Genomic DNA, 17,038 nt, shown 5'->3' with positions numbered 1-17,038 from the left:
GAATACTGAAGTTACTCAACCATGCTTACAACAGTAACATGCTTTTTTATTTTTGTTTCTGAGATTGCAAACTATTCCACCTGGCTTCCTAGCAAGAATGTTCTTCCTTTCAAGGTCAACCCCTTTGGGTCTAGTCTTACACATACAGTAACTGAAAGCTGAGATCGCAATACACATAGGGTTTGGATATAAAGGAAAGTTACAAAAAGTGCCATTTTGTGAAAGTCATTGTTCTTATCTACATTAGCATTGTTTACATTTAAAAGAGTGTGTGTCTGTGTCACCAAAAAAAGCCACTCACCCCCAGTTACATTATACTGCACTTCACCATGGCCCAGGTCGAAGATTTGATCATGAATTGAGCCACAAAGGTGACAGGATATATTACAGAGATTACAGATTAGGATTGTCGGAGATGATGACTGCCAAATGCTGCCAATGGCAGTCTGAAACAGAAGGACACGGTTTACTAGTCATGTTTTTTCTCCCTTTAGAAGGAGCCTATCATGCAGCCTTACATCAGCATTTAAATCTCTGTCTCTCTTTATATATAGTTTGTATGGGATCCACAACCATAGTATCTGTGCTCCTCACAAACATTAATAAATGTATCCTCTTTAAAGTACTCTAAAGGTATGAAAGTATTATTATCCCTATTTTTAAAGATGGAAAACTAAAACACAGAAGAGTTAAGTGACTTGCCCAAGGCCACACAAGGTGTGTGTGGCAGAACTAGAAACTAAACCCAGATCTCCATCCATGATCTTAACTACAAGACCACCCTTCCCTCTGAGCTCTGATAACGTGCCCAATCACCTTAGTATCTGACTGCCTTTTGAAACAGAAAGGACTGGAAACAGGTTAAAACTCCCTCTTCTCCCAAAAAATCCTCAACCTGAAAGCAATTGCAAATGAAAAAAATACATAGACCCACCACTGAAAGAACTGAAAGAAAGTCTAAATGGATGATCTCAGAGAACTTCCAAGGCGTATATCACTGTGGAAAGCACCAAAAGCAGAGATCCACATAGGATGGTTTCCTGCACAGAAGGGTATTTTTGCAGGTGGAGATTATTTGTGAGCTCCCTTCTTAAATTACTTGAAACTTCGTCAGAACTTTTACTGTTATTTCCACTTCAACAGATGGCTACCATTCCAGGAACATTTATTGTGCATATAAAATCATACAATTAAAGCACTTTGCAAGGAGGAAGTCATCCGTCATGTCAGAAAAATGGGGCAGGAAGAAAATATGTTTTATTATAAATATACCATACTGTATTTTCTCCAAATATTTGAACATTCCTCTTTCAACTCCATGCATAGAAAATGTTGTTTACATAGGACAACCAAACTCAGAGAAAGTTCTTCCCTCTGCACAATAATGCATGTGTCCTCTATGGTTTCCTATTTATACTAACCTACGCTGGAGGTCAAACAAACAAACGTGCTTATAAAATAAGCAATGGTCACCAGCTATTTCAGAGTAACTAACTGTGTTGGAAAACCCTGGTTTCCTTGTCAATTTAATGTATTCTGCAGCTCTTGCATGGTACTTACATCTTGCCTCTGAAATAATGTAGAGATTCAGAAATATTCCTACAGGTTCTGAAACAATCCTAGAGTTGTATACTGTTCTGTTGCTATACACACAGTACAATAGACATATACAGCCCTTATTCCATTCTTGTGATACTGGAGCCCATAGGACTAGCTTGCCTTTACTATATTCAGTGCCTGCCTTCATTATATTTAGCTGTTTTCATTATATTCATCTGTAATACAAGAAACCTACAGTATCCTGTATCTTGTAAGACATTAGATGAAACATAAGTTAGCATAAGTGTGGTTAAATAGGCCATAACCCGTGGCATAGATCAACTATTACCTTTAGATTTTAGGAACTAGGGAGAGCTTGCTCAATAGTAGGAGGTGGAATGTTCCAGTAAGTGCCACCACAAGGAACATAGAAGTAATAACCCAACATCTGCTTAAGCAAGGGGTGATGGGTATGATCATGAGCTGACAGGGATCAGCAACCTTTGGCTGGCCCATCAGGGAAAGCCGCTGGTGGGCCGGGACGGTTTGTTTACCTGCAGCGTCCGCAGGTTCGGACGATCGCAGCTCCCACTGGCCGCGGTTTGCCTCTCCAGGCCAATGGAGGCTTTCCCTGATGAGCCGCGTGCCAAAGGTTGCCGATCCCTGTGGTAGTAAGTGTATCAACATACTAACCTCTAGAAGAATGACTAACCTCAGCATTAGTAGGATGAGAAAATACAAATAAGGAAAAGGGGAAAACCTGTTACTGAATATGCATTAGATATAGTGGTGTCGGTGCAACATATCATACAAGTCGCATCCCAGCATGCTGGGGTAGGAGAGAGAGAGAGAGAGAGGTGGCCCTTGGAAGGGACCAGAATGATGACCACTCGTGATGAGGAGGAAGGTGATGATGAGGAGGAGGATAATGGCTAACATTTCAGGTTGTCCTGCAAGGCATGGTGTGAGTATATGGATGTGCAGAGGTACATTCTATAGTCTCTCTATCTACCTTATTGAGTTAGAGTGTTTGTGACTTTGCTAAAACTATTAATACAATATTTGAAAATATAGAAGAGTTCCTATAGTGTGAGTGTTGCAACTGTGCACATTGGGGTTCCCAACTACATAGTCATTTTATAAAACTGGGTCTGATCTTGGGACAAGAACTTGTCACCCCTCAAAGGGATAATTTGGAATTCTTAAGTAATCAATATAATTATATAATCAATATTATATTATTACATTAGGCTACAAGATGTTTCAGAGGACTGGGAAAAAAACTAAAGTATTTTGTGCCAATATTTTTAAAAGGTAAATGGGATGACCCATGTACATATAGGCTGACTAGAGTGACATCGATTCTGGGCAAAATCATGGAAAGACTTATACAGGATGCAATCAGTAAAGAGTTAAAGGGTGGCAGAGTAATTAATGCCAGTCAATATGGTTTTATGGAAAACAAGTCTGGTCAGATAAACTCAATATAGTTTTTTTATGAAATTGCAAGTTTTGTAGACAACAGTAACTCTATTAACATAATATACTTCTGTAAGTCACCTGACTGAGTATAGCATGAAATTCTGATTCAAAATTAGCACTATACAAAATCAACATAGCACACGTTAAATTGATTAAAACTGGCTAACTGATAGATCTCAAAAAGTAATTGTAAATGGGGAGTCATCATCAAATGGGGCATTTTTAGTGGTATCCCACAGGGATCTGTTCTTGGTCCAATGTAACGCAATATCGTTATCAATGATCTAGAAGAAAATTAAATAACTGTTGGCAAAGTTTGCAGATGACACAAAAATTGGAGAAGTGGTAAATAATGATGACAGGTCAGTTCTATTGAGCAATATGGATTGCACGGTATGCTGGGCTCGCTGGAATAACATGTTTTAATGCAGATAACTACAATTTGTAACACTAGTACAATAAATAACTGCAATTATCACTGGATATGGAGAAGGAGCTAACATGAAGAAGGTGCAGTTCAGTTATAGATTTTACTCTTAATTAAGAATTCCAAATTAAAACTTCCCTACTGGGAAACATCCCAACACCATATATAGTAAGTAGCCTGAGCTGAAATGCTCACACTGCTACTTCTAGCAAGCTGAATGAGCCCTGCTAGCACAAGCCTGTCAACCTAGGCTGGGAAGCTTGCTTTCAGCTGCAGTGCAGACATACGCTAAGACACTCAAACGATGACGGTAGCAACCAATAGAAGAGCTAAGGGAGAGAGACTGATTTACATTAAATAAAGGCACATCCAAGACACTGTCCATTGTACATGTGGCAATGGCAACCCTAAATAATTCAGGACCCACATAAAATTGGGTTCTCAACATTTAACAGTCACATGAGTTCTCTCAGTGTGGGTGGTTTAAGAGCTTTCTCTTTTGCTTGTCTAATAAAAAGTAGCCACTTCTTCAGTTTTTGACCTTCATTTGTTTTTAAGGACGTGGAAAGTGTCTGGCCTGACATTTCCTGTGAGAAAGCTTAGGACTTTCAACAATCCCAGACAATCTAACTTAACAGTTTCTAGCCAAATGAATTCTCTTCCTGAAAAGTAATGTCAAACCTGAAATAGGAACATGAAGAGAGCTTACAGTGAACACCGGAGAAGCTCTCTTATCTCCATTTGTTATGATCAAAACCAAACAAAGATGATAGCTGATTGGTGAGAACAGGTACTGTAGAGATAGCCTTTACCTCCTGTTAAAGTAATCAGAAGGGGTATAAAGTTTTGGGAGAACACACTCTTTGAGCTATTTCTTGCGCTAATTCGCCTTCCTAATGTGTTACACCAGATGTTCCCAAGCAGACATACTGAAAAGGAAACGTGTAAAGCCCTAAGTGCATAAATTAATGTGTACCACCTTCCTGCTTTACATACAGTATGCTCTAGAGATACTACATATGTTTCCAGTGCTCTGATTAAGCAAGTTGTCTTGTTGACTGACTACACTTTAGGCCATGCGGCTGTCCTCTTCCAGTTTGATGGACTTTCCAAAAATAAAATATAATGAAGAAGCAATTCACCATTTCCAGTAATTACACAATGCCTCTTCTTATGAAGTTTTGGGAAAATATTGAAAGGGCAGATGGCAGCATGCACAGATGTTGCGTTGACACATCTGGTGCCACGAATCCACTGGCACCAAGCAAAAGGCCACAATAGATTACTAATCTTTCTTTTAGCTTTTCTTACCCGCCCAGACTTTCCGTTATGAACGGTGCTATGCAATTTGAGATAGCTGAAGGTTTTCTCCCCTCATTTATTTACCCTTTTTAAATCCATAACTCCTAAATTGACCTGATCTTGTTTGACAGCAGTTCACTGTGCTGCCAGTTAAGAGAGTCAAGCGGAGACCTATTCCCAGGCTCACGGCTGAGTATACTGTAGAGGTGATGTGTTTAGTCTCTGTGGGGGAGGTGCTGACTGCCCTATTCTTACAGTGCTTCCTGTCTGCAGAATCACACAGCAGCATTGACGTCAGCTGAAGATCAAGCCACACGCCTACTCTCATGGCAAAGGGTATAGCATGAGGCGACACAGACAAGCTGGGTTGGGAATTCAGAGAGGATGGAAAGGAATTACAGGTAATTACGTTAATTGCAATGCTTTAATGTTGAACATCGAACCCAGACTAAACTGACCTTTTCTACAAACGCTACCATTGTAAAGCTCATCCTCTCCTGCCTATTATGGGAACAATTAAACACATTTTTGAAACATCAAACAAATCTACCACACGCTGATCTAAGGCCTGATCCAACGCTCAGTGAAGCCAATTGGATTTCCGTGGGATCTGGATTAGACCCCATTACACAGTCATCCAAATCAGGCCACACCCTCTCAGAGCATAGTTTGAGCTCCATCAGTCATTGCCCAGCAGCTTGTAGGATAACGGCACTAATGCTTGCCTAATTAGCAGGTTTAATTATTTTAGATAAAACAGTCTGAGCTGATAAATTAAGTTACATATTTAACAAGAGAGCATCACAGCCCACTGGGTAAACAGCGCATTTAAAAATATTTATTATACTTATAAAAACTACTTATCCACATAGTTGCCAGACAGAAAGGATTGGAGCCATTCATAACTCTTGGATAAACGATATGCATTATATAACCTTCCTGGAAAGATTTTTATTGTTTTTAACAAAGACATTAAATTAAATTTTAAAAAGGTACCATTAAATCCGGAACATTGATCAATGAAATTTAGGAAATCAAAAGTTAAAGATGAAACCTTATCCTTTACTGAAGCCAGTATGATTCCCCCCCCACTTAAAGACAACATATGTTAAAGAAGGAGCAGCCATTTTAACTCTGAGGGCCTGATTCACCTGGCTTTTATACCAGTTGTACTCTGATGCATCTCCGCTGATTTCCATGACGCTACCAGCATTAAATGGAGTTAACAAAGTGATGAATCAAGCTCTGAATCTACTAGGATTTTTCAATATCACAAATCTTTGTGAAATCATGACTTTCTCCATCCCGGAATATTTTTTGTCTCTTCCTTGCTGTTACTAATTACATATAATTTCAAGAAACATCCTCATGCGGCAACCCAAGTTCTAATGCCCCCCTTCACAAAAGGCTCCTCTTGAAGCACAAATTGGAAAATATATGGGCAGAAAAGTTGGGTGGAAAAATTATTTTAAATAGATAATAAACAGTTGAATCCAGCTGCAGGTCTTTGTGACCTTTAACTTGTTTTATAAATATTGTTAGTAATGTCAGCATAACGATAACATCATGGATGCAAAACTAAAATGGGAAAACTCCACAAGAGTTCAGTAATGTTAGGAATAAAGCAGAATCCAACACCTTCCTCCTTGCCCTGCTCACCCTTACGCTGCCTCAGAAGTAATTAATCACGTCTTCATAACATCACATCAGCACTGATTTTTCCATCCCTTGGGCCAAATCCTGTAGTCTTCCACCTGACAAAATTCTCATTGAGGTCAATGGGAGTTTTGCCTGGTGAAGGGTGACAGGGTCTGGCTCTATGCTGAAAGTGGATGTCGGCAGATGTTTATTTTATTCTATCTGGAGGAACTTCTTTGGCTCAGATTCTCCACTTTACTATTCTGATAAAAGTTTATGAAGACTAAAAAACAAGTTACAATGCTGATAAGCACTTTTCCTTTGCAGTCAGCTATTACATTTTTCCCAGGCTGCTGAAAAGTCATTTCAGTGTGATATGCCAAGTATTGTCTGAAAGCCATCCACATCTGTTACTCCAAGTGGAATAGCTCTGTTCTGGATTTGAAAATTCTCTCTCCTGCTTATCAAAAATGAACTGTGAAAAATAAGAAGACATTCATTTATCTGAAAAACCAAGAAGGATTTTCTTTTTGATGACAGGTTTCAGAGTAGCAGCCGTGTTAGTCTGTATCCGCAAAAAGAACAGGAGTACTTGTGGCACCTTAGAGACTAACAAATTTATTAGAGCATAAGCATCCGAAGAAGTGGGCTGTAGCCCACGAAAGCTTATGCTCTAATAAATTTGTTAGTCTCTAAGGTGCCACAAGTACTCCTATTCTTTCTTTTTGATATTACTGTCACTCAGATTAGGGAGAGTATTACAAAGATTTTGGGTAAATGGATTGATTCTGATTTCACCAACACCAGTGTAAATTAGGAGTAACCTTCCTGAAGATATCGGAGTTACACCGTTGTAAACCCGAGAGAAAAGTGGATCAGACCCAGAGTATACCATATGAACACATTTTAGAACAAGAATTTCTTATTTCATTGAAGTTCTGAAATAAAGTGCTTTGTGTATTATTTTCCTTTTAGACAAGGAGAGAATGCAGTTAAAATTCAAGTGCAATATTGACTGTATCCAGATGTACACTTCCACTGAAATCAATATTTACGATGTTAGATCAACACAATTATTTTGACACCAGCTTTAAACTGGGAGGAATCCCGAGAAATGGAAGGATTCCCTCTTTTCCCAAGAGCCAAAAGGATTGGCCATTTCCAGCAAAGCTGAAAATAAACAGAAGGAAGTTAGCAACGTCAAGATTCTTAATGAGTTAGTCTAGTGGAATGTACGGTACACCTTCACTGGAATGCTCTCCACTGGAGCCAAGCCCTTAATTGCCCACTCAAACCAAGGATACAACTGTTCCAGCTCCAACATAACAGACTTCCTCCAGGTTCATTTCTCATTTAGTGCAAGGGACAAACTCTGTGTGTGTGCGCGTGTGTGTGTGTGCGCGCGCGCATGTGCGGTCGGTTAGTCCTTCAGAAATGAATATCCATCTTCTGTGCTTATATTTTAATGTATGCCAGCACAGATGGCTTGTGGGTGGGAAGCATGCAATGGTTTACCAGGAGAAAAAAAAAATCCTGAGCTCTAAGGCAGTTCTAAAACTAATTAAGCATAGAGAATTGACAAGCGTAGGCTTGAGTCCTCCAATAGGTAATTAAGCTGTTTTACTCCAGTTTTAAAACTCAGTCGTTTAAAGCAAGAACACTGATTATTTAAAGGGCCAAATCACTGTTTTTGTTAATATATATATATATTGCTGGTTTCAGATAACTGGAGAAATACTAAGAAATAACATTTGTGTTTTAAAATTGGTCATCTTGCTTTTTCTACTGAGGCTTGGTCTACACTAAACCCCCAAATCGAACTAAGGTACGCAACTTCAGCTACGTGAATAACATAGCTGAAGTTCGAAGTACCTTAGTTCGAACTTACCTCAGTCCACACGTGGCAGGCAGGCTCCCCCGTCGACTCCGCGGTACTCCTCTCGTCTAGCTGGAATACCGCAGTCGACGGCGAGCACTTCCTGGTTCGACTTATCACGTCCAGACAAGGACGCGATAAGTCAAACCCAGAACTTCGATTGCCAGCCACCGAATTAGCGGCTGGGTGTAGACATACCCTGAGTTTCTTAGGGGGCAAGAGGTATATTTGTTTGCTTCTAGAAGTCTTCTATCTAGAGCTGGTCAACAATTTTTGGACAATTTTTTTTAAAGCTGATTTGTTGCTATTGAAACTGTTAGCGAAACGGGGTCAGAGTCAACAACTCTCCTGACTCAAAAAAAATGTTGAGAAAAAATGTTTCAGATTTGTCAAAATATTTAATTGCGACATTTTCAAAATGAAAAATTCCAGTTTCCCAATCCAAAGTTTCAAAATGTAAGCTAATTTGACTAAAAAAGGATTTAAAAAACCCCATCAAAACTGAACCAAAAATTTCAGAATGATAGAAATGAAATGTTTTCATTGACCTGAAATGAAAAAAATTATTTTCTGGTTCATGAATGATTTAGAGATTTTGACATTTTGTCTAGATTATAGATGGGAAAATATTTCAAACTCTTGAATATATTTGTGGGACAGCAAAGCCGTTTCCTACCCAGCTCTACTTCTATTCCCCAAAATGTATCTTCAGGTTGTTGGGTTTTTTTCTATCCTTTTTACTGAAATGTATAAATAGGGAAAATCCTCTCATAGCCAAGGCTTTTTCATCATCTCTAAGTAAGAACTGTCAGTAGCATAATACAAATGTCCACCTTCATTGACCTCAGTTAAGGTAAGAGTGAGAAAGTGAGTGATGATTCAGAAGACAAAACAAAGTGATTCAGACTCACAGCTGATAGTCACATGTAGAAATGCCGTATTGCAAAGCATAGAGAAAGTGCCTGTACTCACCAAGGCATAGGAATGCAGAACTACTGCACTACAACAGAGTCATCTAAGCCAGTATCCTACATCTAGCACTGGCTCATAAAAGTGGTTCAGAAGAAGACACTCAGGAAAGATTATGTTTACATCACTGTCCAAAACTGAAACTAATAAGATATGAGCTTGCAATGCAATGTAATGGCAAGACACACCAATGTGATTTTTCACCACATACTAAGAAGTAGAACATCAACAGAAAGATTTTTAATCTCCATGTGGCACTGGTGAGACATGCCTAGGATATTGTACCATTATGGGAGCTCTGAGTACTAGAAAGAAATAGGAAGGAAATTAAGAGCAGCAAAAGACAAAAATTCAGAGGTTGGAGGGACAGAATTATGAGCAAATATTAAAATCATTATATATAAACTTTAGTCAAATGATGACTAACGGAATAAGATAACTGCCTACAGGGTACTTAAAAGGGGTAAACGAAAAGCAGGGAGAGGAATGACCAGGGTGGTAAAAGCAGCTATAACTACAAATAATGGGATAGAATTAAGCAAAAGAAAATTTAGGCAGAATATAAGGGGGAAAATCCTAAAACTAAGATCTATTAGACTTTGGAATAGATTCCCAAGGGAAGTGGTGAGAGTTCTGTCTCTTGAGCCATTTAAAGACTGAACTGGACAAAACCCTGGAAAATGTGCTGTAGCAAATATATATATAGTACTGAATAATATACTGTAGAACAAAGTGACCTAAAAAGGTCTTTTCCATCTCTAATTTCAATGATTCTATGAAATATGACTAATGTTCCAATGAAGGCATTAGTATCTATGGCAATTCCCTACATTTAGTCTGTTTGTGTTTGGATGCAGGCACAGCTTGGAAAGAATTCATGACAGAATAATGAGTCTTTGCTGTGATATTTTTGGAACAATTAAAAAAGTTCCCATCTGGGGAATTTTGGTTAAAAGGCTATGCATTGCCATATAGGAAAAGAAATTCTGGCAGAGGACTCATCTGGCTGTTAGTCCACAGCTAGTGGAGATGGAGCACATCACAGAGATGCTAAGGTTTTGGTTGGAAGAAGATGGCTGACGCCAAGCCACATGCTCATAAAACAGCCCCTACTCTTCAAATTACCTAGCTACATTGGCAGAGTCTCGAAAGGAAATCACTAGCTCACATTCCATTTCTAGCCAAGACTGCACGCAGTAAAGAGGACAGTATAGAAGGAGTAATTAGAGGTACAGAAGAGGTAGGGATGACTTGTGTTCACAGTGAAAGTATGAGTAAAAACTTAAGTGCCTCATTCCTGATCCCTTCCTTTGGACAATATTCTGAGATATTATAGGAACACAGGAGCAGAAGGGACCTACTGAGTCACCGACTTCAGTCCTCTGTTATCACAGGCAACCCATATCCTTTTGTTTGGTTATGGAAGAAGGAAACTATTCTAGTGTAAAACAGTTCTGTCTCTTTTTGTGGTGCTGTCTTCCCTTCCCTTTTTAGCTTCTACAGTACAGGCAAGATATTCTTGAACTGAGCCTGATCTCTTTGTTTGGTCTCCTGGTTCTCCAGGTAATTCCATAGGTATTCTCATGCTTCCTTTGCTGTTGAGATTTTAGCCTCTACTCTGTTTTCCTGGGGAATTAATTTTTTTCAGTTCCATATGCCATGGCAGGCAGAACACAGATGTCAAAACTCCCATAATAGGATACCTTTTGATGGGCCAGATCTTCTCACCTAGCTATGGGTAGACAGAGGTCCTGAAAACATCAGAACTGTTGCAGTTACACAGGGGGCCTACCCTCAGAGATGCCATGAAGTTCCATGGATTCCATCTGCATTAATATAGAAAGAAATTTAGGGGCATATGCAAAGCTGCTGGATCAGCAAATACAAGGATCCACCTGCCAATTCATATCCCTCACTCTTGCAATGAGAAGATTGGGGACACATCAGACTAGAAGGCTACTACCATCCTAAGGCTGCATTGGCAGCAGCAGGATGACTCTGTAAGTGGGCAAAAGGTGCCATGAAATGCCCTCAATTCTATATGAGGTATAGACAAGCAATAGAATTAATTTCATCCATGTTAGACATTCATCTTACCTATTTAATTTTTCCCATCCACAGTGATCATATATTCTGTTCTATGATTGATCTTAATTCCTTAATCTGTGTGCTCAGTTCACTGATAATAGCATTCTTACCCTTAGGGGTTTCAGCATCAATGACAATATATCAGAGGTGAAAGTCATTTTTTGTTATCTTTTTGCACTGTATTCCCATTCAAGACTCTGCTCAGGTAGGAGCTTAGAAGTTTTGGCGAGGTCTTTGATAGTTTATATCCTCATATTTGAATATGCTCTTTCAGACTACACCTCTACCCCGATATAATGCTGTTCTCGTTAGTCTTACTGCGTTATAGGCGAAACCCGCGTTATATTAAACTTGCTTTGATCCGCCGGAGTGCGCAGCCCTGCCCTGCCCCGGAGTGCTGCTTTACCACATTATTTCTGAATTCATGTTACATCGGGTCGCGTTATATTGGGGTAGAGGTGTATTTGTTGAACTTATAGTGTGGTTATGGTTAGAAAAGTCACTGTCACACTTAACATATTTGATCCTTGTGCATCTCTTTATGCTATGCACTTATTTAAAAAAAAAAAATTATTCCTGCTAGAGCCAAAACAGTTAAAGAAGACTGAGCTGCATTGCACATCACTAACAATGTTTTCAAGTACCATAAATTCAAATGAAAGGATAATGCGGATAGAAAGGGATAGCTGAAGAATGATGAGCATTACTGGTGATGAACATAGAAAGGGTAAGAAAAAAAAAACAGCTTGATTTTGAGATTTTACATTGACTGGCGTTGGAAGTTTAAAAAATCATTTTTGACTTGTTAAATTGAGCAATGTTGATATGAAGTCATGTCAAGGTGTCATATTTACAGCCTTTTTTCACAGTGTAAAAGAGTATATACTGTGTGTGTGTGTGTGTGTGTATGTGTGTGTGTGTGTGTGCATAGATATATCTCTATATATTACAAGGACTATAAAATATACATATAACTTAGATATAGACCCTCACAAGGACTATAAAATATACCTATTACTTAGATATAGACGCTTACATTCTAAAGAAATGAATAACACTTCACAATGTGTGTGCATGTGTATATATATATATGTAAGGGTTTATATCTAAGTAATAGGTATATTTTATAGTCCTTGTGATAAATATGATGATGTGATGTGAACTTACGAAAAAAGGTTCAAGAATACTGAGAACTCCATACTTTTTAAGGAGCATACTTCTTAAATGATCAAGTCTTATGTGATAAAATAAAACCCCATGAATAAGCCCGACAAATTGACACACTTAATTGTTGTTTAGCTGAATGATACCAGAAAAGTAAACATTCTGCACGTGATTATTTTTCCTATTATTATATATACAGTTTTTTGAGGGGAAAGAAACATACACTGCCCAACTGGACTTAAAAGACTCAAACTATCTCAAAACTAATATTACAAGTATGACCTAACTACTCAAGAACATAAATCTGAAGTTCATGTTGAAACTCTATGCTTATTGCAAATTATTGTGTCTAGGCCTTATGGGAACCAAAACAGTGATTCTCATAAACATAAGAACAGTCATAGCCTGTCTTCCGATAGTGGCCAATGCCAGACTCCATCCTGTGTCACCCATTTCCAGCTTCTGGCAAATAGAGGCTAGAGACATATATCCTATATGGTTTAATACATAGCTAGAAGAGGATGAGTTAGGGAATTAGATTTGTTGTCAATTATTTATAACTCAGGATTCATGCAGATTTGCTGCCATTTACCTATGATTTCTCCTCTTTTGTAGGGTTATATTAAAAAGTGAGGGATAGAATTTCAAAGTAAAGGCATGCATTTTGTGCACGAAATTACCACGAGTGAATGCACAAATTGTATAAAGCACTTGAAAGCATGTAACACTATTTTTGGAACAAATTTGCAGTGGCGTGGAAGAGACCATATGACCCTGACAAGATCTAACTCTTGAAGAACACAGAGAAAATAACAGCTTTGTTCTTCTCATTTGCACTCCTTAATTTTGTGTAGAAGCATGAAGACACCACAGTGATAGGCACTATGTAAGCTAGATATTTTTTCCATCTCTAACTTCTGTGACTAAAGGGATGTTTTAAAAGTTATTACATGGCAGTAGACACAATATATCTACAAGGGGATGCATGGTAAGTCAGAAGTGTATTGAAAAATAGAGAGGTCTCCATTAAGAAGTCAACATTTTACCACAATTACCAGTGGCAGTGTAGTAAATGTAGTTAAATATTGACTTATTAATGGTGGATGTTTGGAATCTTTGTCAGACCTAGAAAATGGAGAACATCTGTTAAGGTAAATAAATCAGATATTAATCCAGAGATCCCTAATGGTGTCCTTTAAATAAACCAATAAATACCACAACCTACATCCATATTCTTTGTTTCGAATTGATTTTCATAAATTCAGTCAGCTATTTTATGAAAAACTACTTAAGAAACAATAGCAACTAAGTTTGCTTTTTTAAGTATATTTGGAGAATAATTGTATTACTACAGCTGATCATTTCTGGAAGGATTCCATTCATAGTCAGTTCATCATTCCTCTTGTATGTAAATCCAAAATGGCTGAGCATTTCATTTTGGTTGTAAGAGAAATCCAAATGTCTTCTTGGTTTGTCTACCTGGCTAAAATGTGCCTGTAAAAATAAGATTATAATCCTGCAGTTCTTATTCAGGACAAACTCCCAACAAAGCTAATGCAATGTTGGCCTCAGTACAGACCGTTGAATATAGAGGACTAGTTTTGAGTTTATATTTTTAATATTGTACAAAATATAAATATATTAGTCTAAACTAGTCAATTGAGCACTAGATTGGGATTTAGGATACCTGGGTTCTATTCCCAGCAGTGGAGGATTTAGCCACTGAGCCAATTGGGCCTGTGCCCAGGGGCCTCGGCCAATTTGGAGGCCTCTGGAAAAATGGGCACCCCCATGCCCCGACCCCGCTCCCCAGCAGGAGCGCCGGGTGGGCAGGGGAAGCCCCTGTGCCCTGACCAAGCTCCCCGGCATGAGTGCCGGGAGGGGAGGCGGGGTGGGGCAAACTCTCCCGCCCTGACCTCATTTCCCCAGCAGGAGTACCAGGTGGGGGCAGGAGGAACTGTAGGTGAAAGGGGTGGGGAGGGGCCATCATTTGCTCTGGCCCAGGGCCCCACAAACCCCAAATCTGCCTCTGATTCCCAGCTCTGCCACAGGCCTGCTTGGTGACCTTGGGAAAGTAACATCACCTCTTTGTGCATCAGTTTCTCCATCTGAAAAGGGAAAATGATATTGATCTCCTTTGTAATTGCTTTGAAATCTCCTGATAAAAAGTGTAAGAGATCAGTATTATCATTATCATTATTAAACTTTAGTTAGTTAACAGATACCCTCCTGTGCCCCCCAATTCTTGCCTTGTCTAAGACTAATCAATGATATAATGACTCACAAAACAGCAAACACAGCACGGTGTTCATCCTTCCCTTTTACTTAAGTGTGGGAGTCCAAATATTGAGGAATCCATATTTCTCCTGTAGATTTTTATAAACAGTTATTTTTCTCTGCTCTGTCAGCAGCCGTTATTCATTGATATTCAGATAGTCCTTTGATGCAGTGCTGTGGTTTTGCCTTCTTTTTTTGCCGAGTGCATCTATAGACAAAAGGTGCCTGGGGTGGTGAATAACAATCAGAACCTTTGAACATGGCAAGCCAGAAAAAGGGAAAGAAAACAGGAATGAAAAATAAGACTGGAATGTCTTCACTTTGCTAAGGGAAAAAAGGAAAAGATTACAAAACCCTGCGGGTGAACCAGCTGCAATCAGTCCTAAACTACATTTCAAATATTAATCGAGAAGGGTCAAATTCTGTCATCATTAACACTGAAATGCGAGTTACAGAGAGTGGACTTTGGCTCCAAATAAATAGTGACTGTTACACTTTCTGAGCTAGATCCTGCAAAGTTATTATTATTTATTCATTAAATTATTCTAGCACCTAGGAGCCCTACTTCGGGACCAGGACCCAGTCATGCTTGGCACTGTCAGGGCCGGCTCTAACTTTTTTGCTGCCCCAAGCAGCAAAAAAAAAGCGCCGCCCTGCCGAGCCCGCCCCCCCCATAAGCATATGGTTAATTTTAAGCACAGGATCAGTCCCCCTGACTTCAAAGAGAAGTCATGTGCTTCATGTGCTCAAAGTACTTATGCACTTTGTGGTTTGGCCAGAATTCTCAGCACCATGCAAGAGCCTGTGAGCCCTATGTCAGCAAGGTCTTTTACGATACTAATACCAATGCAATGATTAAACAGACTGTTTATGAAACAGCTCCCTCTACTGTTCTTTCTGAAACCCGCTCATTCCATCAGAGGAATCAAAGCTGTTTTAACTCACAGGGACATACATACATTGTGCAGGATTGTGCATGGGGTGTCAGTTCCTTCCAGCACAGCTACTGCTTTTCATCTCTGTCCCACAGGTGCTGATTTAGCATGGTAGATGCCACAAGGCCCAGCAGCAGCTGCGTGGAGGTATTACAACTGCTTTGTTGTTTGAACAAAACCTCCTACTCGGTTTTAGCCAGCCCTTTGCTACAGAGCAAGGCAGTGATACATAATCTGCTATACTCCTATTATTTCATCAATATTGGGAACATACTCACTCTTATCACCCTGTATTCCCTAAAGCAATTCTTTCTGTTAGTGTAGAACACTTATTTTTTCTTATTCGTGACATAAAGGCTTTTTTTTTTTTTTAAACCATCTACTGTAAATCTCTTGGGATGCTGGGACCTTGAAGTCGGTGTTCTGACAGGTTGTTCAGCAATCCACATCACTTAGATGAAATCTGCTAACATGAACAAATAACTGTGTCATGCAGGTGAAGGAAGAGGAAAGGGGAGGAAAGCCAGAGGCCTCTGCAAATGTTTTTTGGCTCCTAAGAAGAGGAAAGTGCCACGCTGGTCTCCATGCAGCTTCAATGAGTCCCTTGCTCACTGCTTCCTCCAGTCCCCGGAAAAGAAAGATGGAGGGACCTAACATACTACCATGGATGTCAACAGTGTCCTGTGCTCATTAGGACGCAGAATTTAAGTATAGAAACCCAATAAACCAAAAGAAAGAATTTAAGTTTGCAGTTTGGAATAGCGATCAGGTCATCCTCAGTGTTTTGTTTTTAAATCAATCTACTCTTATAATAACCAGTAGTATTACATTCAGTCTAAGATTTTCAAACCAGGTGCCTAATGCTACTCTTCTATACCCACAATAAGACACCTACCCAAGTCTCCTAATTTTAAGAGGTGTTGACCACACTCAATTTCTATTGACTGAAATACCTTTGCAATTCAGGCCACTTATTTATGCAACTAATTATAGACTGCTATAAGCAATGGGCCAATGAAGCCCATTAGAAATTAGAAATTTTTAGCCAAGTACCGACAACTTCATTCTAACTTCAGGCAAGATAACTCTTAAATAAAACCTGTCCTAGCATCACTTGAAAGGGAAGAAAACAACACTGTCTCCAGCATTTTCTTCTTCTGCTGTTCAGATATAGATATATTTCAAGGCCTAATCAAGATCACAGCCCCATTCAGACAATGTGCATTTATTTCACATTAGTGCCCTGGAACATGGATCAGCATCAGGTTCCCAATGTGCTAGGAGCTGTACAAAGCTCCTATATATAAAATACCTCAGATCCTGCACTGAAGAGTTTATAAT

The 17,038-nt window shown here is 39.2% G+C and overlaps 1 protein-coding gene across 2 annotated transcripts in view; it reads right to left on the bottom strand.

The window, feature by feature from the left end:
- The window catches only part of MINDY4 (MINDY lysine 48 deubiquitinase 4), a 99,637-nt gene that overhangs the window by 66,986 nt on the left and 15,613 nt on the right, over positions 1-17,038 (bottom strand). The gene's annotated exons all lie outside the window — the stretch shown is intronic.

Source organism: Malaclemys terrapin, chromosome 2, assembly GCF_027887155.1.
Source record: "Malaclemys terrapin pileata isolate rMalTer1 chromosome 2, rMalTer1.hap1, whole genome shotgun sequence".
Lineage (NCBI taxonomy): Eukaryota > Metazoa > Chordata > Testudines > Emydidae > Malaclemys > Malaclemys terrapin.
The sequence above is the reverse complement of the archived record's forward strand: the minus strand, read 5'-3'. Positions and strand labels throughout refer to the sequence as shown.